The following is a 25,716-nucleotide window of genomic DNA, read 5'->3' on the forward strand; positions in this document are numbered from 1 at the left end:
GATCGTGAGGGAGCGGTGGTGGGAGTATCGATCCCAGATGGAGCATCCACTAGAGATTGAAGGATCGAGCATCTACAGGGTGCCGTTTGTGAGGGTGTCCTACCAGAGCGAGCCGGTGGAGTCTTCATCGACCGAACCCAACTGCAAGAGGAGAAAAGCAGTTAGCCCGACGATGCTTCCCTTCCATCCTCTCCCTCGCCGTTTACATCGTCTCACGGGGCGACTGTCTGCCACCGAGGAATAGGAGGGGACTGCCCCCCCCCCCAGCCCAATAGTCAGGCAGGTTGTGAATTGTCAGGACGAGCTTAGGGTTGTCAGTATTTGCAGGTTGTGAATTGTGTTTTGTGTTGTGTATTTTGAGAGTACTTTCAGATATGAATGTCTTTTGAATTTCAGATTTGCAGTATTGAGCATATGAAGTATTTTATGAATTCTAGAGATCTACTTTTAGCACTTTAAAAAAGTAGTTTCATAGGAGTATAAAAGTGCAGACAGTGTGATTCTTAGAGAAGAAACTGCAAGTTTTAGTTTCAGATAAGAAACTGCAAGTTCAGTTTCAGATAAGAAACTACAACTTTCTGAGGAAGAGCATTTATATTAACACAGCCTTTTCTAATAGGGTTAACATCATGTTGGAATTTTATTTGTGGTCAAAAATGGAACTACCAGCCAGTTAACATCATGCTGATCAACATTCATGCATAACACATCTTCATATGATGCACAGTCAATATTCCCACACAATGTCGAGTGTGCGAAACACAGAGAAAACGAGGGTCGAAGTTTTGGCAAGTGTTTGACGTGGTGTAGGTAGATGACAATGGGGACCCACATGTCAATAAAAGCAGAGGAAAAAAATTTGGAGATATTTTCCCTGCACAGGTGGAATCGAACTCGGGCGGAACAGCTGTCGGGTAGTGTCACTTGGAAACTAGGCTAGTTCAGTAGTTTCGTTAATAATTAGGCACTTCCTTAGGTGGTCGGATCCCCTCCTGCGCCTTTGTGCGCTCGCCGTGACGCCAGTGTCTGCCGTTGTGAACATGCTGAACAATCGAGAGGAATCTGGAGAGGACTATACGTGGAGAGGCGGACAATCGGGACCCACCAGGTCTATGGCCGTACGCAAGCAAGTGCCTCATCGAAAAAATACTTCCTCCTAAAGCTATACTGACATTGGGGCCCATGGGTTTGTCAACATAGTTACATTTTTTAGGTGCTTCAACGTAGTTACTATAGGAGATAAATTCACAACAAAGCCGGGGAGCTGGCAGGTATCATTTATTATCATTGGGGAAACAAGTATCAGCTGGGTTTTGGGCTGCCCCGTCTAGGCTTTCATTTTTAACATGCGCAGCCCACGACCTCGGATGGGAGGTCCATAGGCCTGTTTGTATTTTCTTGAGGGCCGTCATGTATCGACCGGCCTATGGACCTTCCATCCGAGGTTTTATTTTTCCTCAATATCGGCAGCCCAATTTATGTATTTTTTTGTAGAAAACGCAGAGGTCTGTTCTATTTTTCTATATATGAATAGGAACGCTAGGTCCAACTTATGTTTCCCTTCTAACAATATTATATATATTTAAATTATTTTATATGTTATTATATATTATTTTTATTGTCATCATATATTTAACAGATACTTACATATGTAAGAAAACAATACCCACATCTTATTAACTTATAAAAATAATTTCTTAACAATAAAATCCTGGATTGTTTTGGCATGAAAATCCTAGTGATTGTGTACAAAAGCTTGGTAAGATTTAAGGACGAATGTAATAATATCACTTATTATTTAAATATATTTATAACAAAATGCTCAACCCCTTTTTATTGTTTGATAACATTGCTGGCCCAACCCAACATTATAATTAGAATCAGCCCAGCAAAATCATGTATTTCAAGAAAGTGCAAATGGCCTGTAATTTTTTAGGAAATAAAATAAATGGGTCACATGGACGCTACATTATTTGTTCACCCAGCCCAGCTAATGGACTGTAATTCAAAAAAAGATCAAATTGATTGTAAATTCTACCGCGCAAAAAAAAGACTGTAAATTTTGAAAAAATGGGTTGAATACGTGCCACATTTTTGGAGGCTGAAATGTGGGCCAATAGGTCAAAGCCAACGCAAGTCGTTGTCAATTTAGTCAACAAAAGATTCTGACATGTTAGCCGTTGGATTTACATCCAACGACCGGCATCCATCTTCAATCTCCCGTCTTCTTCCTCCAGCGCCGCCGGGACCACCTCCCGCCTCCTGCTGCTAGCAGCTCTGCTTAGCACGCTTCGCTATGAAGCGCTACTCCACCGTTGGCCAGGCCATCCCTCCACCCTTCCACACCTCTTGTTCTTCTCCACCGACTGCCGAACCACACCGCACTAGAACCAGTTAACCCTCGTACACCTCTTCGTTTGCGACTCTACTCCCACGTCTTCCCATATCCGGCTCGTTGCTATCCGGGGCCTCGCCGTCGTCCACCACCTTGGATGCGCTCAGCATGAAATGGTCAACATGGTCAACAAACGACACCATCGGAAGTAGACTGTGCGTGGAGAGGCTGAGAGATGGGTCCACGGCCGCATGAAGGAAATGCCTCCTTATTACGCGCAAAATAATGATTCCTCCACCTGACATCAAGGACCCACCGGAAGGGCCTCTGTATTTCGCGAAAAAACGTGCCCCCCGCTGACAGGTCGGATCCACCAGCTATCTTTGTACGCAAGGAAGTGCCTCCTTATTACGCACATAAAAATAAATACTCCCCCTGCCAGCTAGAACCCATCATAGTGGGAGGCTGACTTGTGGCCTACCAAGTTGACGGGGATGGAGGGCTTTGTCAACTTAGTCAATATGAACGATTCTAGCTCCTGTTACCGTACGATGTTCATCCAACGGCCGTAGTGCTTCTTCAACCTCTAGTCTTCCTGCTCCAGCCGCCCAAACCAGCGCCGGTCATGTCGCGTGCTCCTGCCTCCTGTGGCCGGCTGTGATGCCGCGGAGGCCTCACAGCCCCCTACTACTCCCACCGCTAGCCAGGCCATCCCTCTACTCACCCACACCCCCTGTTATTCTGCGGCGACGGCAGCCTCACACCGCAGTCGAACCAGTGAACCCTCATACTCCTCTTCGCGTGGGCATCCACTGCTGCGTCTTCCCCGGCTCCGCGTTGTCCCCTTCCTAGGCCTCGTTGTCGTCCACCGCCGTGGTGCTCTCGGCACGGCGTGGTCGTCAAGGACCGACTTCCATCGGACGTGGACTGTACGTGGAGAGGCTGACAGCTGGGTCCACGGCCGCAGCAAGGAAGTGCCTCCTTATTACATGCAAAATAATTATTCCTCCACCTGACAGCGGGGACCCACCGAACGGGCCACCATATTTTGCGAAAAAAATGTTTCCCCCTGACTGCTGGGACCCACCAGCTACATCTTCGCACGTAAGCAAGTGCGTCTGGGCAAAAAAAATGATTCGCCCCCCTGACTGCTGGGACCCAGCAGCTACATCTTCGCACGCAAGGAAGTGCCTAACAGTCGGGACCCACCTGGTCGAATCATATGTAGCGTTGTCATTCTGGTCGCGAACGTGTACGTACATACTGGTGGATGTAGAGGCGCGCACGTGTCATAGTAGAGGCGCGCACGTAGCATGTACACGTACATATAGCGGCCAGTGTGCAAGAAAGAAAATACGGCCACATATGTGTACATACATACATGGGTCTCGAACGCCTACTCGTGCATACGTACGGCCAGGGCTCGTGTACATGGCTGGGTCGGAACGGAGAAATATCATCGTCGTCATGTTCATGGGGAGCCAACCGGCTGGGTCGAAATGAAATGAGTCGTCGTGTTCATCGAGAGGGCTTGGACGGAACAGGAAATGGAAACGAGGCCTGGCGTACTGCAGAACAGAGGAAACAGCTTTGTGTTCGACCGACCATGTTCTAAACGGGATCATGTTCATCGGAGGGGTCCGGCGTACCGCAAAACGGAGGAAACAGACCTCCTACAGTTGAAACGGGGGTCCTGTTGATTAGGAGGGGTGTGGCGTACCACAAAACAAATGAAACGGACTTGTGTTGGAGCGCTACGGTCGACCTCCTCAAGCCTCCACGGGCTACTGTTCATCCACCATCGACCTCCTCCAGCCTCCACCTGCTCCTGTTCATCCACGGGCTCCTGTTCATCTAGCCTCCACCGTGTGCTACTACACCGGCTACTGTTCAACCACCCCTCTCCACGGGCTCCTGTTCAACCACCCCTCCATGGGCTATTGTTCATCCACCCCTCCACCATCTACTGTTCATCCAGCCCTCCACGGGGTCGTCCTGTTCATCCAGCCCACCATGGGGTCTTGTTCATCTAGCCCCAACCGGCTTGATCGATCGGGGTCCTGTTCATCCAGAGGCAACGCCACGGGGTCCTGTTCATCCAGCCCCACTGCTCACTGTTCATCCAAACCCCCCCGCAACGCTTACTGTTCATCCAGAGGCAGCATCGATCGGCGTTAGCAGCAGTAGAGAAGGAATCGCTTGATCGATTTCAGTTAACAACCATCGATCGATCGCTCGGGTTCAGTAACGCATAGCCTGCAGTGCAATCACTCGGGTTCAGTTAGAGCCCAACGCCTCGTTCGGGTTCAGTTATAGCCAACGCCTCGCACACACGCACGTACGTGTATGAGAGAAACACACATCGCTCAGCCCTCGACCACCCACCGTAACCGGGAACGCGCCAAAATTTTCCTCGCCCTTGCTTCTACCATGGTTTTTTCCGTCATGGACGGCCCAAGGAATGTCATGCAGCTGCGTCTTCGGCCTGCCCAAGACGAAAAGTCCATTTTCTGTCATGATTTTTTGTCATAGAAGTAGGAGCCCACCACATCTATGATGATACCGGGTTTTGTCACAATTATCGTCATAGAAGTGTCATAAGTATGACAGGAAAAAATCTTTCGGCCCAAAATGTCACGGATGTGTCTTTTTTTTTTGTAGTGGAGCCCAGTGCCCAACTATGAGCCCAAGGAAGTACTCAACATCAGGAAAAACTAGCATATGATTGGGTCACCAGCACGCACAACTCCGCCCCATGGAGGAAGTTGCTGAGAAACGAAAAGGACTAGGTCAGTACTCTTTTTTATTATTTGCCCTTTTTTTCGATGCCTTGCTGGTTTGCACAATTTTTACAAACATTTTGTAGTTTCATATTAGTAGTAATTCTGTTGCAACTCAATGTCATCACTTTTGTTCACACATTACGAGAACTGGGCATACAATTGTTCGACAACTAAAGATTAAATGCTTTGCCAACAAAGGCACAAATAGCAACCATTTTTACATAGTGCATTAACTAATTCAAGGAAAACAACTTAGAGAGGAGAAAGCATAGTTGCTGAATGTGTCGACTTTTGGCCCCTAAATTGCGGCCAAAAACCATCATTCCTTTCCCTTTCCCCTTTTTTGATACAAATGATACAAGAGAATCACAACAACCTGAGTGGACACACACCAACAGTGTGCTCTGTAGATTGGCAGTGGCTGCATTTGTTTTTCTTCTTTGGGTGTAGCTCCGGCGCCGATTTGTACCGTCGACTCTTCGCACTACCCTTTGTAGTAAACCTTGGAGGATCCCTAGGCACAAAATCATCATAGGCTTGTGCCGGGGATGCAACCTCCAACGGGGCAGGATCATCACGAGCTTGTGTTTGATCACTTGTGGAATAATCATATAAAAAGTTTAGTTTTTTTCTGCGCAAACACGACTGATGTTCTGTGCAACCACACAACTTATGTTGTGCAACTAACTGGTTACTGTGTGAAAATTAAGTTTAAAAGAAAACCTATAGTAGCACGACCCGTCATGGCACTTGGGTGGTAATCACCTGTAGCCAGAACAGGAAAAAGAAAGTTAGTTTGTTTGTCTTGATGCTCGAACTAACAGAGCACGCGCAACTGGGTAGCCTGTTCTGTGCAACTGGGCACCATGATGTGCGCAACTGAAATCCCACACACACTTCCTTGGGGAGTTGGGGCAGGTAATTACCTGGATAACGAGCCCCCTGAGTACTCCTTGTAGGGCCATTGGGAGGAGCACGCGGGCCCTGCTTGTTGGGCCAGGCGGGGGAGGAGGTCGAGGATCATGCTGTGTAGGGCCTGGAGGTGGAGAAGGTCCTCGAGGGTTGCCATCAACTATAGCCAAAACAGGAAAAACCAGTTAGTTGTTTATGTTGATGCTCGAACTAACATAACGTGCACAACTGGGTAGCATGTTTTATGCAACTAGGCATCATGATGTGTGCAACTGAAATCACACACCTAGTTAGATGGGGTGTTGGGCAAGTAATTACCTGGATGATCAGGCCCGTGAGTACTCCCTGTAGGGCCATTGGGAGGAGCACGCAGGCCACTGCTTGTTGGGCCAGGCGGGGGAGGAGGTGGCGGAGCATGCCGTGTAGGGCCTGGGCTTGGAGGTGGAGGAGGTCCTTGAGGGTTGCCATCATTTGATGGCCCCATAGCAGCAGCCTTTTCTTTTTCTTTTTTGGACTTGTTCAAGTGGCCGATCTCGGTACGTGCTGCGCGCATATGCTTGTATACAATAGCTTGTGCTGCATCAGAACCACTCGCAAACTTTGCTAGTTTCTGAAAATCGTATATCATGTTCCTCTCCCTTATCTGCTTCTTTGATTGAGGAGGCATTTCATCTGATTGCTCATACCCAGTACCTGGCGCACTAGGTACAACAGTAGGTGTCCACCGTCTTAGCAGGTATCTTTCCGGTATGACATCAGCTCCAATATGGGTGAACAACTTGAGGATGTGGCAACAGAGGATGCCCTCCTCGTCCCTTTTACAGCACTCACACAAATAGGAACCCTCCTCCACCCTTGCCTGCACCAAGTAGTTTTGAGAACCATATTTGGCAACAAATTCCTAGTTCGATCTGAGCTCAAAAATATCAACACCAACTTGGAATACATTATAACGTCCAATCAGCTCAAACTCTTCTCTGAACTTGCGGTAAAGGTCCCTAGTGTAGGTTTTGTAAGCTCGCTTCTCTATTGGGAAGTTAGACCACAACTAAATCTCAAGGTGTTCTGTCATGTAATCATTCCAGCCTTCCTTGGCAAGGATGTGGTTCTGAATTTTTTTCATATTGCTTGACGAAGTTCAGCATCGAGTTGTGTGGGTTCACATATCTTTTTAGGACGGCGTTGAACCCCTCACTACGCTGTGTAGACTGCAGGAAGGGGAAGAACCTGTGTTTGAAGTAGCACAGCACCCAAGTTGACCTGTATACGTACAACTTCTCAAAGTGTGTGTGTGTGTGTGTGTGTGTGTCATAGCCTCATACTTCATCATTAACCCAGCCCAATTCTATTCAAACTCGTCTAGAGTGAAGCTGAAGTCAACACAGTAGTTGAAATCATCAGAGAGCCCTGGATTCTGGCACAACAACCAACCAACTTTTTCTTGTGCCTTCTTCATGATGTGCCATCGACAACATCGATGCATGGTGGTTGGAAAGATGCTCTGCATTGACTGCCTCATTGCACCATCCTGATCGGTTATGAAGTTGTCAGGAGGTTTGCCACCCATAGCCTCTAGGAATGCTTGGAAGACCTAGTCAAAGCTCGATGCCAACTCCTGCCTCACAAACGCGCAACCGAGCATGAAAGATTGGCCATGTCGGTTTATTCAAATGAAGGGTGCGAATGACATATTATACATGTTGGTCATGTAGGTAGTGTCAAATGATATGCAATCGTGGTACGCCTCAGCATAAGCTTTTCGAGCTAAGCCATCCACCCAAAATATGTTGACAACTCTGTCCTCTTCATCATATTTTACCTTATAGAAGAAGTCTGGATCGGTTTTCTGTATATCCTTGAAGTGCGCAATTGTCTCAATCATGTCACCCTCCTTTGTGTAATCTCTATGGAACTTGTACACAGATTTGTTATTGCCTTTGGTCAGAACGAGACCATCATCTCAGATTCGTAGAACTCTACCATTATATGCATCATATGTCCCACATAATACAAAAATAAAACAATATATCCTGTTTTATTTGCACGAATGCGCACATCCAACTGCACAGTAATAGGACATGTGTTGGCACAGAAGATAATTGCAGGAAATGTACACCTAGCTGCACCTTTTTAAAAAAAACTTTGCACTTTGCATATAGGACATTGTGTAGTTGCACAGTGAAGGTAATCTGGTTGCACAACAAGCACCAAAGTGATATAGAAACAGCATGGGAAGTTGGACACCAGTTGCACAGTTAAGACATTTCAGTTGCACAGGAGTACCATAACAGTTGCACACTGGACTGCCTAGAAGGAAACTTAATTCTTTAAGGGATATAGAAACACCACACCTATAGTCAAGTTGCAGTTATACAAGATGCACAGAAACTCCTTTTCATCAGGTGAGATGCCTTGGTGGGATCTCAAGTATTTGGACAACGAAGGTTTGTTCACTAGTGGATGATTGTGGTCACGAACAAAGTGCGTCACCTCCCATCGCCCATCTATTAGCTTCACCAATATTTTTGCCTTGCATTGAGTCTGCTTTATTGTCTCGCGTTTTCGTTTCTTCTTCTTCTTACTAGGACCAGCCTCCTCTTCAACAAAGATTGGAGGTTCATCTTCCATTTCATCACCACTCTCAATAGGTTTTGGATCTGGAATAGGGTCCAGGACATTAGGAGCCTCAATTCCTCCATCATCAGCTTTGGGCTTCTTGAACTTGTTGCAGCAAAACTGCTGTTTACCAATACATTGTTGTGAGGTGTCCGCTGCTACCTCTTGAGCACTGCGTTGGTTTTCCCTTGAAGAGGAAAGGGTGATGCAACAAAGTAGCATAAATATTTCTCTCAGTTTTTGAGAACCAAGGTATCAATCCAGTAGGAGGCTACACGCAAATGCCTCGTACCTACACAAACAAACAAGAACCTCGCAACTAACGCGATAAAGGGGTTGGCAATCCCTTCACGGCCACTTGCGAAAGTGAGATCTGATAGAGATAATAATAAGATAAATATTTTTGGTATTTTTATGATATAGATTGGAAAGTAAAGATTGCAAAATAAAGTAGATCGGAAACTTATATGATGGAAAATAGACCTGGGGGCCATAGGTTTCACTAGTGGCTTCTCTCAAGAGAGCATAAGTATTACGATGGGTGAACCAATTACTGTCGAGCAATTGATAGAAAAGTGCATAGTTATGAGAATATCTAGGCATGATCATGTATATAGGCATCACATCCGCGACAAGTAGATCGAAACGATTCTGCATCTACTACTATTACTCCACAAATTGACCGCTATCCAGCATGCATCTAGAGTATTAAGTTCATAAGAACAGAGTAACACATTAGGCAATATGACATGATATAGAGGGATAAACTCAAGAAATATGATATAAACCCCATATTTTTATCCTCGATGGCAACAATACAATACGTGCCTTGCTACCCCTGCTGTCACTTGGAAAGGACACCGCAAGATTGAACCCAAAGCTAAGCACTTCTCCCATTGAAAGAAAGATCAATCTAGTAGGCCAAACCAAACTGATAATTCGAAGAGACTTGCAAAGATAACCAATCATACATAAAAGAATTCAGAGAAGATTGAAATATTTCTCATAGATAAACTTGATCATAAACCGAGAATTCATCGGATCTCGACAAACACACTGCAAAAAGAGTTACATCGAATAGATCTCCAAGAAGATCAAGGGGAACTTTGTATTGAGATTCAAAGAGAGAGAAGAAGCCATCTAGCTAATAACTATGGACCCGAAGGTCTCTGGTAAACTACTCACACTTCATCGGAGAGGCTATGGCGTTGATGTAGAAGCCCTCCGTGATCGATTCCCCCTCCGACGGAGCACCGGAAAAGGCCCCAAGATGGGATCTCATGGGTACAGAAGGTTGCGGCGGTGGAAATACGGTTTCATGGTGCTCCTAGATGTTTTTAGGGCATGTAGATATATATAGGCGAAGGAAGTCGGTTAGGGGAGCCACGAGGGGCCCATGAGGGTGGGAGGCGCGCCTCCCTGCCTCGTGGCTTCCTCGTTTGCTTCTTGACGTCCACTCCAAGTCTATTGGATTGCGTTTGTTCCAAAAATAACTCTCCCGAAGGTTTCATTCCGTTTGGACTCCATTTGATATTCCTTTTTTGTGAAACACTGAAACATGCAAAAAAACAGCAATTTGGGCTGGTCCTCCGGTTAATAGGTTAGTCCCAAAAATGATACAAAAGTGCTTAGTAAAGCCCATAAACATCCAAAACAGGTAATATAATAGCATGGAACAATCAAAAATTATAGATATGTTGGAGACGCATCAAACATCTCCAAGCTTAATTCCTACTCGTCCTCGAGTAGGTAAATGATAAAAACATAATTTTTGATGTGGAATGCTACCTAGCATATTTCTCAATGTAATTTTCTTTATTGTGGCATGAATGTTCAGATCCAAATGATTCAAGATAAAAGTTTAGTATTGACATAAAAATAGTAATACTTCGAGCACACTAACAAGTAATCATGTCTTATCAAAATAACATAGCCAAAGAAAGCTTATCCCTACAAAATCATATAGTTAGGCCATGCATCACTTTTGTCACACAAAATACTCCCATCATGAACAACCCCGGTTTCAGCCAAGCAATTGGTTCATACTTTTTAACGCGCTTCAGCTTTTTCAACCCTCACGCAATACATGAGCCTAAGCCATGGATATAGCACTATAGGTGGAATAGAATATGATGATGGAGGTTGTGTTGAGAAGACAAAAAATGATAAGGTCTCACATTGACTAGGCATATCAACGGGCTATGGAGATGCCCATTAATAGATATCAATGCGAGGAGTAGGGATTGCCATGCAACGGATGCACTAGAGCTATAAATGTATGAAAGCTCAACAAAAGAAACTAAGTGGGTGTGCATCCAACTCGCTTGCTCATGAAGACCTAGGGCATTTTGAGGAAGCCCATCATTGGAATATACAAGCCAAGTTCTATAATGAAAAATTCCCACTAGTATATGAAAGTGACAACATAGGAGACTCTCTATCATGAAGATCATGGTGCTACTTTGAAGCACAAGTGTGGAAAAAAGATAGTAACATTGTCCCTTCTCTCTTTTTTCTCTAATTGTTTTGGTGGGCTTCTTTGTCCTCTTTTTTTATTTGGTATTCTTTGGCCTCTTTTATTTTTAATAAAGTCCGGAGTCTCATCCCGACTTGTGGGAGAATCAGAGTATCCATCATCCTTTCCTCACTTGGGATAATGCTCTAACAATGAAGATCATCACACTTCTATTTATTTACAACTCAAGAGTTACAACTCAATACTTAGAAAAAAATATGACTCTATGTGAATGCCTCCGACGGTATACCAGGATATGCAATGAATCAAGAGCAACATGTATGAAAGAACTATAAAGGTGGCTTTGCCACAAATACGATGCCAACTACATGATCATGCAAAAGCAATATGACAATGATGGAGCGTGTCATAATAAACGGAACGGTGGAAAGTTGCATGGCAATATATCTCAGAATGGCTATGGAAATGCCATAATAGGTAGGTATGGTGGTTGTTTTGAGGAAGATATAAGGAGGTTTATGTGTGATAGAGCGTATCGTATCACGGGGTTTGGATGCACCGGCGAAGTTTGCACCAACTCTCAAGGTGAGAAAGGGCAATGCACGGTACTGTAGAGGCTAGCAATGATGGAAGGGTAGCAGTGCGTATAATCCATGGACTTACATTAGTCATAAAGAACTCATATACTTATTGCAAAGGTTTATTAGCCTTCAAAGCAAAGTACTACTACGCATGCTCCTAGGGGAAGTGTTGGTAGGAGTTAACCATCGCGCGATCCCGACCTCCACTCATAAAGAGGGCAATCAAAAGAACACCCCATGCTACAAATTTTTCACACAACTTTAACCATACGTGCATGCTATGGGACTTGACAACTATAACACAAGTATTTCTCAATTTCATAATTACCCAACTAGCATGACTCTAACATTACCACCTTTATATCTCAAAACAATTATCAAGTATCAAATTTATCATATTATTCAATGCACTCTATATGATAGTTTTTATTATACATATCTTGGATGCTCATCATTTAGGACCAATTTTATAACCATAGAAAATACCATGCTGTTCTAAAATACTCTCAAAATAATATAAGTGAATCATGAGATATCAATAATTTCTACAAAATAAAACCACCGCCGTTCTCTAAAAAGATAGAAGTGAAGCACTAGAGCAAAATTATCCAGCTCAAAAGATATAAGTGAAGCACATAGAGTATTCTAATAAATTCTGATTCATGTGTGTCTCTCCCAAAAGGTGTGTACAGCAAGGATGATTGTGGAAAACTAAAAATCAAAGACTCATATCATACGAGACGCTCCAAGCAAAACACATATCATGTGGTGCATAAAAATATAGCTCCAAGTAAAGTTACCGATAGACGAAGACGAAAGAGGGGATGCCTTCCGGGGCATCTCCAAGCTTAGGCTTTTGGTTGTCCTTGAATTTACCTTGGGGTGCCTTGGGAATCCCAAATCTTATGCTATTGCCACTCCTTATTCCATAATCCATCAAATCTTTACCCAAAACTTGAAAACTTCACAACACAAAACTCAACAGAAAATCTCATGAGCTCCGTTAGTGCAAGAAAGCAAACCACCACTTTAAGGTACTGTGATGAACTCATTCTTTATTTATATTGGTGTTAAACCTACTTTATTCCAACTTCTCTATGGTTCATACCCCCCGATACTAGCCATAGATTCATCAAAATAAGCAAACAACACACGAAAAACAGAGTCTGTCAAAAACAAAACAGTCTGTAGCAATTTGTAACTTTTGAATAATTTTTGAACTCTAAAAATCCTACCAAAATAGGAAATCCTAGTCAATTTGTCTACTAATCTAAAGCAAAAAGAATCAACTAAAAAGCACATGTCTGTGATTTATTAAAATTATTCTCGTGCATGCAGAAGTTTCTATTTTTCAGCAAGATCAAATTAACTATCACCCAAGATGATCCTATAGGTTCTACTTCGCACAAACACTAATCTTTACCTAATAATAAAGCACGGATTGAGTCCCAGGGTTCACTGTCACAATACGCTTTCTTCCTCTGAATTTACGCTTTCAGTTTGAATTTAAAACATATACACGAGTTGGTACTAATTCGGGGAACCACGTTGTGTGCATCGAATGATCGCAAGCAAGTTTATCACGGCGCACGGACCCCACGTCGCCGGGTCGCGTCCGATGGCCCAAGCGTTGATCAGGACCCGGGTGCCCGCCAGCACATTGTAGCCCAGCAGCCGTGTGTCCTCCAATGTCTCCCGCAGCAGGAGCAGCGACGACGGCGGGTGGAGCCGCAGGGTGTCGTAGATCGCGCCCTTCAGGTATGGGTGACGCGGGAGATAGGCCTCTTTGACGACCGAGCTGACGGCAGGGGAGACGGCAGCGCGGACCTCAGCCTGGAGCCTACGCATCTCGTGCGGGTGGTTGATGAGCTCCGCCACGGCTCACTCGAGCAACACGAAGGTCAATGCCCTGGCGGCGGCTAGCACGTCGAGGATGATGCTTTTGTTTTTGTCCGTGTCTAGCTCGTCGTCATCTAGCATCACGTCCACGAAGTCTCCCTCATCGTCCCGGGTGGCGACACGGCGGCGCTAGCGATGGTCAGCGATGACCCGCTCCAGCAACACATACATCTCCTCGAAGACGCGCCTCGCCCACCGCACCAGCCCCGTCACCGTGTCTACCCACCGCAGCCACGACACTGCCCATGGGCACCGTGTCGAGGAGCTCCTCCATCTCGCCGAACGCCTTCCTCAGCCTCACGCTGCCGCCTTCCACCCCACACTCTATGTTGCCGAGCGTGCAGCGGGAGATGACCATGTTGGATTACACGATGAGGTTGTCACTCAGGTTCATGACGCCGCCAGAGATGCCGGAGCGGCGGACCCGGCCGGCGAGTGAGGCGGCCTCCTCCGCCCGAACGCCGCCAAGGGACATGACCCGGCATGCGCTGAGCATGTGGGTGGTGCAGATGCAGCACGCCTGGCACCAGTGGTCGCCGTAGGGTGCGAAGGTGATGCTTCCTGTGCCGTAGAAGAAGCGGTCGACCATGAGGAGCCTGGGCAGCCGGCGTAGTCCAAGTCGCGGGTCTTCATGGCCTCCTCCACCCCAGGCGCGGAGCTGGCCACCACGGTGGGCGCGCGCTGAGACGCAGGTGCATGATCGGGCCGTGGGATGCGACCAGTGACCAGAGGCTCCGGTGCTGCAGGCTCCCGAGTAGGTGGAGGTGCCAAACGGCCAGCAGGCCCAGCGACGACGTTTTTTTTGCCTCAAACTGAGCTCACAAAAAAAGAAAATTCACCTCAAAAGAAAAAGGAAAAAAGGGGTAAAACCAGCATAAGCTTTTCTGAGCTGCAATTTTATGTGCATGTGGAGACGTGCGGTGCTATGGTAGTTTGTTTGTTTGTCACACCTACTCTTATCAATAGTATTTGTTTAGGTAACTCTAGCATATAGATAACAATGGATTGTAGTAAATGCGTAAACTCAGATTTTGTTTGGTCTGTTGTACATTGAATTGCTAATTTCACCTGATTTAATTTATAACTATGGCAACAATGCTCTGTTGTTTACTGAAGCTGAGAAGCAGTAGACAGGATGCATTTTCTGAATTTTTGCATCGAGACTCAGCCAATACCACGGTTGAGATTGCTAAGTGTGATATTGATGTATGATGTTTCTAGAAATATCTAGGAGGCTACGAACAAATTTAGATGGTCAATGACGATAATACATACCCTCTTCCCAATCTACGTTTGATTTATAGCTTTTTCAATCAGAGACTTTTCTCCTACATTGATCGTGACTAAAGTAGATTTAGGTTAAAGGTGGTCAAGGTGCCTAGGTTTAATTGGCAAACGAAAAAGTTACAATCGGTTGATTTTTTTCTCCATCAAAATGCATGGGCATTTAACCATATCTCTTTATGTAGACAAATGCATGTATGATACTTTAACAAATGGATAATTAAGTTTTCAGTTACGATGAATCTTGATAGCATCTCATATGTGAGTGTTCTCCCATGGCAACGCACATACGCACAAACAATTCTTTTCTCCCGTTGTGACGCGCGGGCATTTTTGCTAGTTAAAACATAAAACCACATCTAAACAGAATCTAGATGAATTATTTGATACTAAACAGGAACAAAAAGCTAAGAACAAAAATAAAATTGGGTTGCCTCCCAACAAGCGCTATTGTTTAACGCCCCTAGCTAGGCATAAAAGCGAGAATAGATTTAAGTATTGCCATCTTTGGTATTGGGAAGAAAAGAGAAAATTTCTTATCTATAACATTTATCCTTCTATTTTGGGAAAGCACGTTGCCATTAATGGTAGAAGAAAGATTAAGCACGCTACGGAAATTTTCATCTAAGCTAGCCTTTATCTCTTTGATAATTTCGTTTTGATAAAAGCATAAAAAAGAGGTGGATTCAACCTTATCACTCATGGGGTGCCCAAATATAGTTTTCATTTTTTCATAGGTATCTATAGCATCCCCCTCAAGAAAACCTTCGTAAAAAATAGAATCTAAAACTTGCTTGAACGAAGAGGGTAAGCCAACATAAAAGCTTTTTAAGTATATCTCAATTTGATATTGTGGCAATAGCTAGCTCGAATCATTAATAGCCTATCCCAAGCATCTTTTAAAGACTCATCAAGTAAATAACGAAAAATTCCGGAGTCATATTCATCGAAATTATTCAAATTCTCATTGATAACCCCGATAGTTCTTTCCATAGCATCATTATTTATGAGCTTAGAGAGGACAGATGGACTATCCAAAGTACTAAAACCCGGGAAAGAACCCTTAGCCCTTTTCGATTTGGCCATGGCAAAGGGAAGGCAAATGGTAAAGAGGCGAAGAAAAGGCAAAGGTGAAGTGCGGGAGAGGAAAACAAGAGGCAAATGGCAAATAATGTAATGCGAGGGAGAAGAGTTTGTGATGGGTACTTGGTATGTCTTGACTTGAGCGTAGACCTCCCCGGCAACGGCGCCAGAAATCCTTCTTGCTACCTCTTGATCACTTCGTTGGTTTTCCATTGAAGAGGAAAGGGTGATGCAGAAAAGTAGCGTAAGTATTTCCCTCAGTTTTTGAGAACCAAGGTATTAATCCAGTAGGAGGTCCTACGTCTTGAGCTTGCGTTGGTTTTCCTTGAAGAGGAAAGGGTGATGCAGCAATAGTAGCGTAAGTATTCCCCTCAGTTTTTGAGAACCAAGGCATCAATCCAGCAGGAGGCTCCTCAAAAGTCCCACGCACCTACACAAACAAACAAAGAACTCGCAACCAACGCAATAAAGGGGTTGTCAATCCCTTCACGGCCACTTGCGAAAGTGAGATCTGATAGAGATAGTATGATAAGATAAATATATTTTTGGTATTTTATGATATAGATTGGAAAAGTAAAGATGCAAATAAAAGTAGATTGAAAGCTTATATGATAAAAGATAGACCCGGGGGCGATAGGTTTCACTAGTGGCTTCTCTCAAGATAGCATAAGTATTACGGTGGGTGAACAAATTACTGTCGGGCAATTGATAGAAAAAAGAATAATTATGAGATTATCTAGGCATGATCATTTATATAGGCATCACGTCCTTGACAAGTAGACCGACTCCTGCCTGCATCTACTACTATTACTCCACACGTCGACCGCTATCCAGCATGCATCTAGAGTTTTAAGTTCATAAAGAACAGAGTAACGCATTAAGAAAGATGACATGATGTAGAGGGATAAACTCATACAATATGATATAAACCCCATATTTTTATCCTTGATGGCAACAATACAATACGTGCCTTGCTGCCCCTGCTGTCACTGGGAAAGGAGACTGCAAGATTCAACCCAAAGCTAAGCACTTCTCCCATTGCAAGAAAGATCAATCTAGTAGGCGAAACCAAACTAATAATTCGAAGAGACTTGCAGAGATAACTCAATCATACATAAAAGAATTCAGAGGAGATTCAAATATTTCTCATAGATAAACTTGATCATAAACCCACAATTCATCGGATCTCGACAAACACACCGCAAAAAGAGGTACATGGAATAGATATCCACAAGAGAGGGGGAGAACATGGTATTGAGATCCAAAAGGAGAGAAGATGCCATCTAACTAATAACTATGGACTCGAAGGTCTGTGGTAAACTACTCACAACTCATCGGAAGGGCTATGGTGTTGATGTAGAATCCCTCCGTCGTCGATTCCCCCTCCGACGGAGCGCCGGCGAAGGCTCCAAGATGGGATCTCACGGATACAGAAGGTTACGGTGGTGGAAATTGTTTTTCGTTGGCTCCTTGGATGTTTTGGGGTACGTGGGTATATATAGGAGGAAGAAGTACGTAAGTGGCCGCCCGAGGGGCCCATGAGATAGGGGGCACGTCCAGGGGGGTGGGCGCGCCCTTCACCCTCATGGCCGCCTCGACTGCTTCTTGGCTTGCACTCCAAGTCCTCTAGATCACATTTGTTCCAAAAATCACGCTCCTGAAGGTTTCATTCCGTTTGGACTCCGTTTGATATTCCTTTTGTTCGAAATACTGAAATAGGCAAAAAACAGCAATACGGGCTGGGCCTCCGGTTAGTAGGTTAGTCCCAAAAATGATATAAATGTGTAAAATAAAGCCCATAAACATCCAAAACGGGTAATATAATAGCATGGAGCAATCAAAAATTATAGATACATTGGAGATGTATCAAACATCCCCAAGCTTAATTCCTGCTCGTCCTCAAGTAGGTAAATGATAAAAACAGAATTTTTGATGTGGAATGCTACCTAGCATAATTCTCAATGTAATTTTCTTTATTGTGGCATGATTGTTCAGATCCAAATGATTCAAGATAAAAGATTATAAAACATAAAAAAAATACTTCGAAGCATACTAACAAATAATCATGTCCTATCAAAATAGCATAGCCAAAGAAAGCTTATCCCTACAAAATCATATAGTTAGGCCATGCTTCATTTTCATTACACAAAATACTCCCATCATGTACAACCCCGATGACGAGCCGAGCAATTGGTTCATACTTTTTAACGCGCTTCAGCTTTTTCAACTCTTACGCAATACATGAGCGCAAGCCATGGACATAGCACTATGGTGGTATATGGTGGTGGTTGTAAAGACAAAAGGGGAGAAGATAGTCTCACATCAACTAGGCGTATCAACGGGCTATGGAGATGCCCATTAATAGATATCAATGTGAGTGAGTTGGGATTGCCATGCAACGGATGCACTAGAGCTATAAATGTACGACGGCTCAACAAAAGAAACTAAGTGGGTGTGCATCCAACTTGCTTGCTCACGAAGACCTAGGGCATTTGAGGAAGCCCATCATTGGAATATACAAGCCAAGTTCTATAATGAAAAATTCCCACTAGTATATGAAAGTGACTACATAGGAGACTCTCTATCATGAAGATCATGGTGCTATTTTGAAGCACAAGTGTGGAAAACAGATAGTAGCAATTGTCCCTTCTCTCTTTTTCTCTCGTTTTATTTTTTTCCTTTTTTTCTTTATTTTTTCTTTTTATCTTTTTTTTCTTTGGCCTTTTTTTTTCTTATTGGCCTTTCTCTTTTTTCTTTTCTTTTTGTAAAGTCCGTAGTCTCATCCCGACTTGTGGGGGAATAATAGTCTTCATCATCCTTTGCTCACTGGGACAATGCTCTAATAATGAAAATCATCACACTTTTATTGATTTACAACTCAAGAATTACAACTGAAAGCTAGAACAAGATATGACTCTATATGAATGCCTCCGGCGGTGTACCGGGATATGCAATGAATGAAGAGCGACATGTATGAAAATTATGAAGGTGGCTTTGCCACAAATACGATGTCAACTACATGATCATGCAAAGAGCAATATGACAATGATGGAGTGTGTCATAATAAACGAAACAATGGAAAGTTGCATGGCAATATATCTCGGAATGGCTATGAAAATGCCATAATAGGTAGGTATGGTGGCTGTTTTGAGGAATGTAAATAATGGTTGCATGCTACCGGCGAAAGTTGCGCGGTATAATAGAAGCTAGCTAAGTGGAAGGATGAGTGTGCGTATATCCATGGACTCACATTAGTCATAAAGAACTCATTGCAAAAGTCTACTTAGCCCTCGAAGAAAAGTACTACTACGCGTGCCCCTAGAGGGATAGATTGGTAGGAAAAGACCATCGCTCGTTCCTAACTGCCACTCATAAGGAAGACACTCAAAAGAGCACCTCATGCAACAAATTTGTCACACAACTTTTACCATACGTGCATGCTACGGGACTTGCCAACTTCAACAAAAGTATTTATCAATTTCATAATTACCCACTATCATGATTCTAACATTACTACCTTTATATGTCAAAACAATTATCAAGCATCAAATTCATCCTAGTGTTTTATGCACTTTCTATGATAGTTTTTATTATACCCAACTTGGATGCTCATCATTCTAGGACCAATTTCATAACCATAGCAAATACCATGCTGTTCTAAGAGACTCTCAAAATAATATAAGTGAAGAATGAGAGACTAGCAATTTCTAAAAATTAAGACACCACCGTGCTCTAAAAGATATAAGTGAAGCACTAGAGCAAAAACTATCTATCTCAAAAGATATAAGTGAAGCACATAGAGTATTCTCATAAATTCTAATCAAGTGGGCTTCTCCCAGAAGGTGTGTACAGCAAGCATGATTGTGGTAAACTACAAAGAAAATACTAATATAATACACGACGCTCCAAGCAAAACACATATCATGTGGCGAATAAAAATATAACTCCAAGTAAAGTTACCAATGAACAAAGACGAAAGAGGGGATGCCTTCCGGGGCATCCCCAAGATTAGGATATTGGCTATTCTTGAATATCTTGGGGTGCCTTGGGCATCCCCAAGCTTAGGCTTTTGCCACTCCTTATTCCATAGTCCATCAAAGCTTTACCAAAAACTTGAAAACTTGAAAACACAAAACTCAAAAGGAAATCTCATAAGCTCCGTTAGTGAACGAAAACAAAACCACCACATAAGGTACTTTAATGAACTCATTCTTTATTTATATTAGTATTAAACCTACTGTATTCCAAGTTCTCTATGGTTCATACCACTTAATACTAGCCATAGATGCATCAAAATAAGGAAACAACACATGAAAACAGAATCTATCAAAAACAGAACAGTCTGTAGCAATCTGTAACTAACGCAAACTTATGGAACTCTAAAAATCCTACGAAAATAGGAAGTCCTGGAAAATTTGTTTATTGATCCGCAGCAAAAAGAATCAATGCAAAATGACGTTTCTGTGATTTATTGAATTTTTTCCCGCGAGTGCAAAGTTTCTGTTTTTCAGCAGAATCAAATCAACTATCATCATAGGTTATCCTATAGGTTCTACTTGGCACGAACACTAATTAAAGCAAGAAAACACATCTAAACAGAAGGTAGATGCAAAATTTATTACATAACAGCAAGGAAAAATATTGGGTTCTCTCCCAACAAGCGCTTTCTTTAAAGCCTTTTAGCTAGGCATTGATAATTTTAATGATGCTCACATGAAAGACAAGAATTGAAGTGCAAAGAGAGCATCGTAAAACACGTGACAAACACATCTAAGTCTAACATACTTCCTATGCATAGGCATATTATAAGCAAACAAATTTGCAAGGCAAGCAAAAACTAGCATATGCAAGGAAGAAGAAAGAGATGATAGCAATCTCAACATGACGAGAGGTAATTTAGTAAGATAAAAATTTCTACGACCATATTTTCCTCTCTCATAATAATTACATGTAGGATCATAGGCAAATTCAACAAAATAGCTATCACATAACATATTCTCAACATGATCCACATGCATGCAAAGTTGACACTCTTCCAAAATAGTGGGATTACCATTAACTAAAGTCATGACCTCTCCAAACCCACTTTTATTAAAAATATCATAAGATTGAACATACTCCAAATATGTGAGATCTAAAGTTGACACTCTTCCAAACCCACTTTCAATATTATTGCAAACACTATTATCAATATCATATTCATCATGGAGCTTAAATAAATTTTCAAGGTTATAAGAAGAATCACCCCAATCATGATCATTTAAACAAGTAGTAGACATAGCAAAACTAGCATCCCCAAGCTTAGGGTTTTGCATATTATTAGCACAGTTGACATCCAGAGAATTTATAGGAAAATCATTGCAATCATGCTTTTTATTCAAAGAGTTATCGTGAATCTCTTCATAAATTTCTTCATCATAATTTTCAGATTCACAAATTTCAAGCAAAGCTTTATAAAGATAATCTAGTGCACAAAACTCACTAGAAATTGGCTCATCATAATTGGATTTTTTAAAAAGATTGGCAAGCGGATGAGGATCCATAGATCTTAGGTTCTGTTTAGGAATAAATAAGCATCTACTCCAACCAAACGAGCAAACAAAAGGGCAAGCAAAAGAGAGAGAGGGCGAATAATGGGAAAGAGAAGGCAAATAAAACGGCAAGGGTGAAGTGGGGGAGAGGAAAACGAGAGGCAAATGGCAAATAATGTAAATGCGAGGGAGATGAGTTTGTGATGGGTACTTGGTATGTCTTGACTTGAGTGAAGACTTCCCCGGCAATGGTGCCAGAAATCCTTCTTGCTATGTCTTGAGCTTGCGTTGGTTTTCCTTGAAGAGGAAAGTGTGATGCAGCAATAGTAGCGTAAGTATTTCCCTCAGTTTTTGAGAACCAATGTATCAATCCAGTAGGAGGCTCCTCAAAAGTCCCACACACCTACACAAACAAACAAAGAACTCGCAACCAACGCAATAAAAGGGTTGTCTATCCCTTCACGACCACTTGCGAAAGTGAGATCTGGTAGAGATAGTATGATAAGATAAATATATTTTTGGTATTTTATAATATAGATGCAAAAAAGTAAAGATGCAAATAAAAGTAGATTGAAAGCTTATATGATAAAAGACAGACCCGGGGGCCATAGGATTCACTAGTGGCTTCTCTGAAGAGAGCATAAGTATTACGGTGGGTGAACAAATTACTGTCGAGCAACTGATAGAAAAGCGAATAATTATGAGATTATCAAGGCATGATCATGTATATATGCATCACATCCGTGACAAGTAGACCGACTCTTGCCTGCATCTACTACTATTACTCCACACATCGACCGCTGTCCAACATGCATCTAGAGTATTAAGTTCATAAGAACAGAGTAACACATTAAGAAAGATGACATGATGTAGAGGGATAAACTCAAGCAATATGATATAAACCCCATATTTTTATCCTCGATGGCAACAATACAATATGTGCCTTGCAACCCTTTCTGTCACTGGGTAAGAACACCGCAAGATTGAATCCAAAGCTAAGCACTTCTCCCATGGCAAGAAAGATCAATCTAGTAGGCCAAACCAAACTAATAATTCGAAGAGACTTGCAAAGATAACTCAATCATACATAAAAGAATTCAGCGAAGATTCAAATATTTCTAATAGATAATCTTGATCATAAACCCACAATTCATCGGATCTCGACAAGCACACCGCAAAAAGAGTTTACATCGAATAGATCTCCACAAGAGAGGGGAGAACATTGTATTGAGATCCAAAAAGAGAGAATAAGTTGTCTAGCTAATAACTATGGACCCGAAGGTGTGTGGTAAACTACTCACAACTCATCGGAGGGACTATGGTGTTGATGTAGAAGCCCTCCCTGGTCGATTCCCCCTCCGACGGAGCACCGACGAAGGCTCCAAGATGGGATCTCGCGGATACAGAAGGTTACGGCGGTGGAAATTGTGTTTTAGTGGCTGCCTGGATGTTTTCGGGGTACGTAGGTATATAAAGGAGGAAGAAGTACGTCGGTGGCCGATCGAGGGGCCCAGGACACAGGGGGCACGCGCAGGAGGGGTGGGCGCGCCCTCCTATCTCCTGGCCGCCTCGATTTCTTCTTGACTTGCACTCCAAGTCCTCTGGATCACGTTCGTTCCAAAAATGACGCTCCCGAAGGTTTCATTCCGTTTGGACTCCGTTTGATATTCCTTTTCTTCTAAATAATGAAGTAGGCAAAAAAACAGCAATACGGGTTGGGCCTCCAGTTAGTAGGTTAGTCCCAAAAATGCTATAAATTTGTAAATTAAAGCCCATAAATAGCCAAAAGGGGTAATATAATAACATGGAACAATCAAAAATTACAGATACGTTGGAGACGTATCACCTAACAGTCGGGACCCACCTGGTCGAAGCGTACGTAGCATTGTCATTCTGGTCGCGAACGTGTACGTACATACTGGTCGATGTAGAGGCGCGTAGGTGTCGTAGTAGAGGCGCGCACGTGTCAAAGTAGAGGCGCACACGTAGCATGTACACCTGCGTACATCGGCCAGGGTGCAAGAAAGTAAATACGGCACATATGTACATACAGGTGGGGTCTCGAATGCCTACTCGCGCATATGTACGGCCAGGGCTCGTGTACATGGCCGGGTCGGAATGGAGAAACATCTTCGTCGTCATGTTCATGGGGAGCCAACCGGCTGGGTCAAAACAGTATGTGTCCTCGTATTCATCAGGAGGGCTTGGACAGAACAGGGGATGGAAACAAGGCCTCGCGTACCACAGAACGGAGGAAATGGCCTTGTGTTCGACCGGCCACATTCGAAACGGGATCCTGTTCATCGGGAGGGGTCTGGCATACCGCAAAAATGAGGAAACGGACTTGTGTTGGACCTCCTACGACTGAAACGGGGTCCTGTTGATCGGGAGGGGTGTGGCGTACCGCAAAACGGTGGAAACAGACTTGTGTTGGAGTGCTACGGTCGAAACGTGGTCCTATTCATCGGGAGGGGTGTGGCATACCGTAAAATAGGACTCCACGGGATACTGTTCATCTCCACCATCGACCTCCTCCAGCCTCCACGGGCCACTGTTCATCCACCGTCGACCTCCTCCAGCCTCCACCTGCTCCTGTTCATCCACGGGCTCCTATTCATCCAGCCTCCACCGATCCACCGGCTACTGTTCAACCACCCCTCTCCATGGGCTCTTGTTCAACCACCCCTCCACGGGCTACTGTTCATCCACCCCTCCACCATCTACTGTTCATCCAGCCCTCCACGGGGTCGTCCTGTTCATCCAGCCCTCCACGGGGTCGTCCTGTTCATCCAACCCCGACCGGCTCGATCGATCGGGGTCCTGTTTATCCAGTGGCAACACCACGGGGTCATGTTCATCCACCGCCACCCTCACAGTTCACCCACCCCCCGCAACGCTCACTGTTCATCCAGAGGCAGCATCGATCGGCTTCAGTTAGCAGCAGTAGCGAAGGAATCGCTCGATCGGCTTCAGTTAACAACCATCGATCAATTGCTCGGGTTCAGTAACGCGTAGCCTGCAGTGCAATCGCTCAGGTTCAGTTAGAGCCCAACGCCTCGCTTGGGTTCAGTTACAGCCCAACGCCTCTCTCACACACACATACGTGTACGAGAGAAACGCGCATCGCTCGGCCCCCGACCACCCACCGTAACCGGGAACTCGCCGAAATTTTCCTCGCCCTCGCTTCTACCACGATTTTTTCCGTCATGGATGGTCCAAAGAATGTCATGTAGCTGCGTCTCCGTCCCGCCTAGGACGAAAAGCCCATTTTCTGTCATGATTTTTTGTCATAGAAATAGGAGCCCACCACATCTTTGATGATACCGGGTTTTGTCACAATTATCGTCATAGAAGTGTCATAAGTATGACAGAAAAAAAATTTGTTCAGCCCAAAATGTCATGGATGTGTCTTTTTTTGTAGTGCTATCACCCACACTATATATGTCTCTCCATACATATGCATTTATAGGTTGATCTCTTTTGCACAATCATTGTGCGTCACTCCCTCTGCCCCCCATAGATGCATGCTCCAGCCCATGCCACTATCTCTTAAAGACAAAAACACATGTTCATTTGTCGGTCCTTCTTCTGCATTCTCACATGCATGCATATTGTCATACCGATCCGTCTCTCCCATGTCGTTGATCTTATGACTTATGTCTTCTTTCTTTATCTCGATCATGCGCGCGCGCACACACACACATCCTACATATACATGTATACCTCTCACACATGCATGTTCAAGGTCTCTATGTCTCCATACGTAGTTAATTACCCTCAACCCTAACACCGCATCGAATCGTTCTCTTCTTGTGTGCACATAACTTCCGTCTGGATGGGTAAAACACACACTCACACTTAACAATCTCCTTCTAGCTACCCCCCTCTAACTCTTCCCCTATATCCCTGAAACCAATAAGACCATCCCTTTGTTTAATTCCCGCCTACATGCACCATCGATATATAGTAGTCTTCCTCGGTGTCTCTTGAACAAACACGTTCTCTCGGTGTCGACTCCTCTCACGCGCATGCATTTTCTCTCTCGCACCCCATCGTTGGTGGCCTCTGCCATACACATCACCTCTCTATGATGAAGCCATGCACACTTAAATTACATCCGCCACCGAGGACCCCGTGACACACACACACACAAACACACACACACACCCACGCATGCACACCCACCCACCCACCCACACACACACACACACACACG

The 25,716-nt window shown here is 43.9% G+C and overlaps 1 pseudogene; it reads right to left on the reverse strand.

Annotated features, from left to right (window-relative positions):
- Positions 1-5,879: 5,879 nt before the first annotated feature.
- LOC119292554 overlaps positions 5,880-25,716 on the reverse strand; it is a 26,013-nt pseudogene continuing 6,176 nt past the window's right edge.

The sequence above is a fragment of the Triticum dicoccoides genome, chromosome 4B, assembly GCF_002162155.2.
Source record: "Triticum dicoccoides isolate Atlit2015 ecotype Zavitan chromosome 4B, WEW_v2.0, whole genome shotgun sequence".
NCBI classification, from domain to species: domain Eukaryota; kingdom Viridiplantae; phylum Streptophyta; class Magnoliopsida; order Poales; family Poaceae; genus Triticum; species Triticum dicoccoides.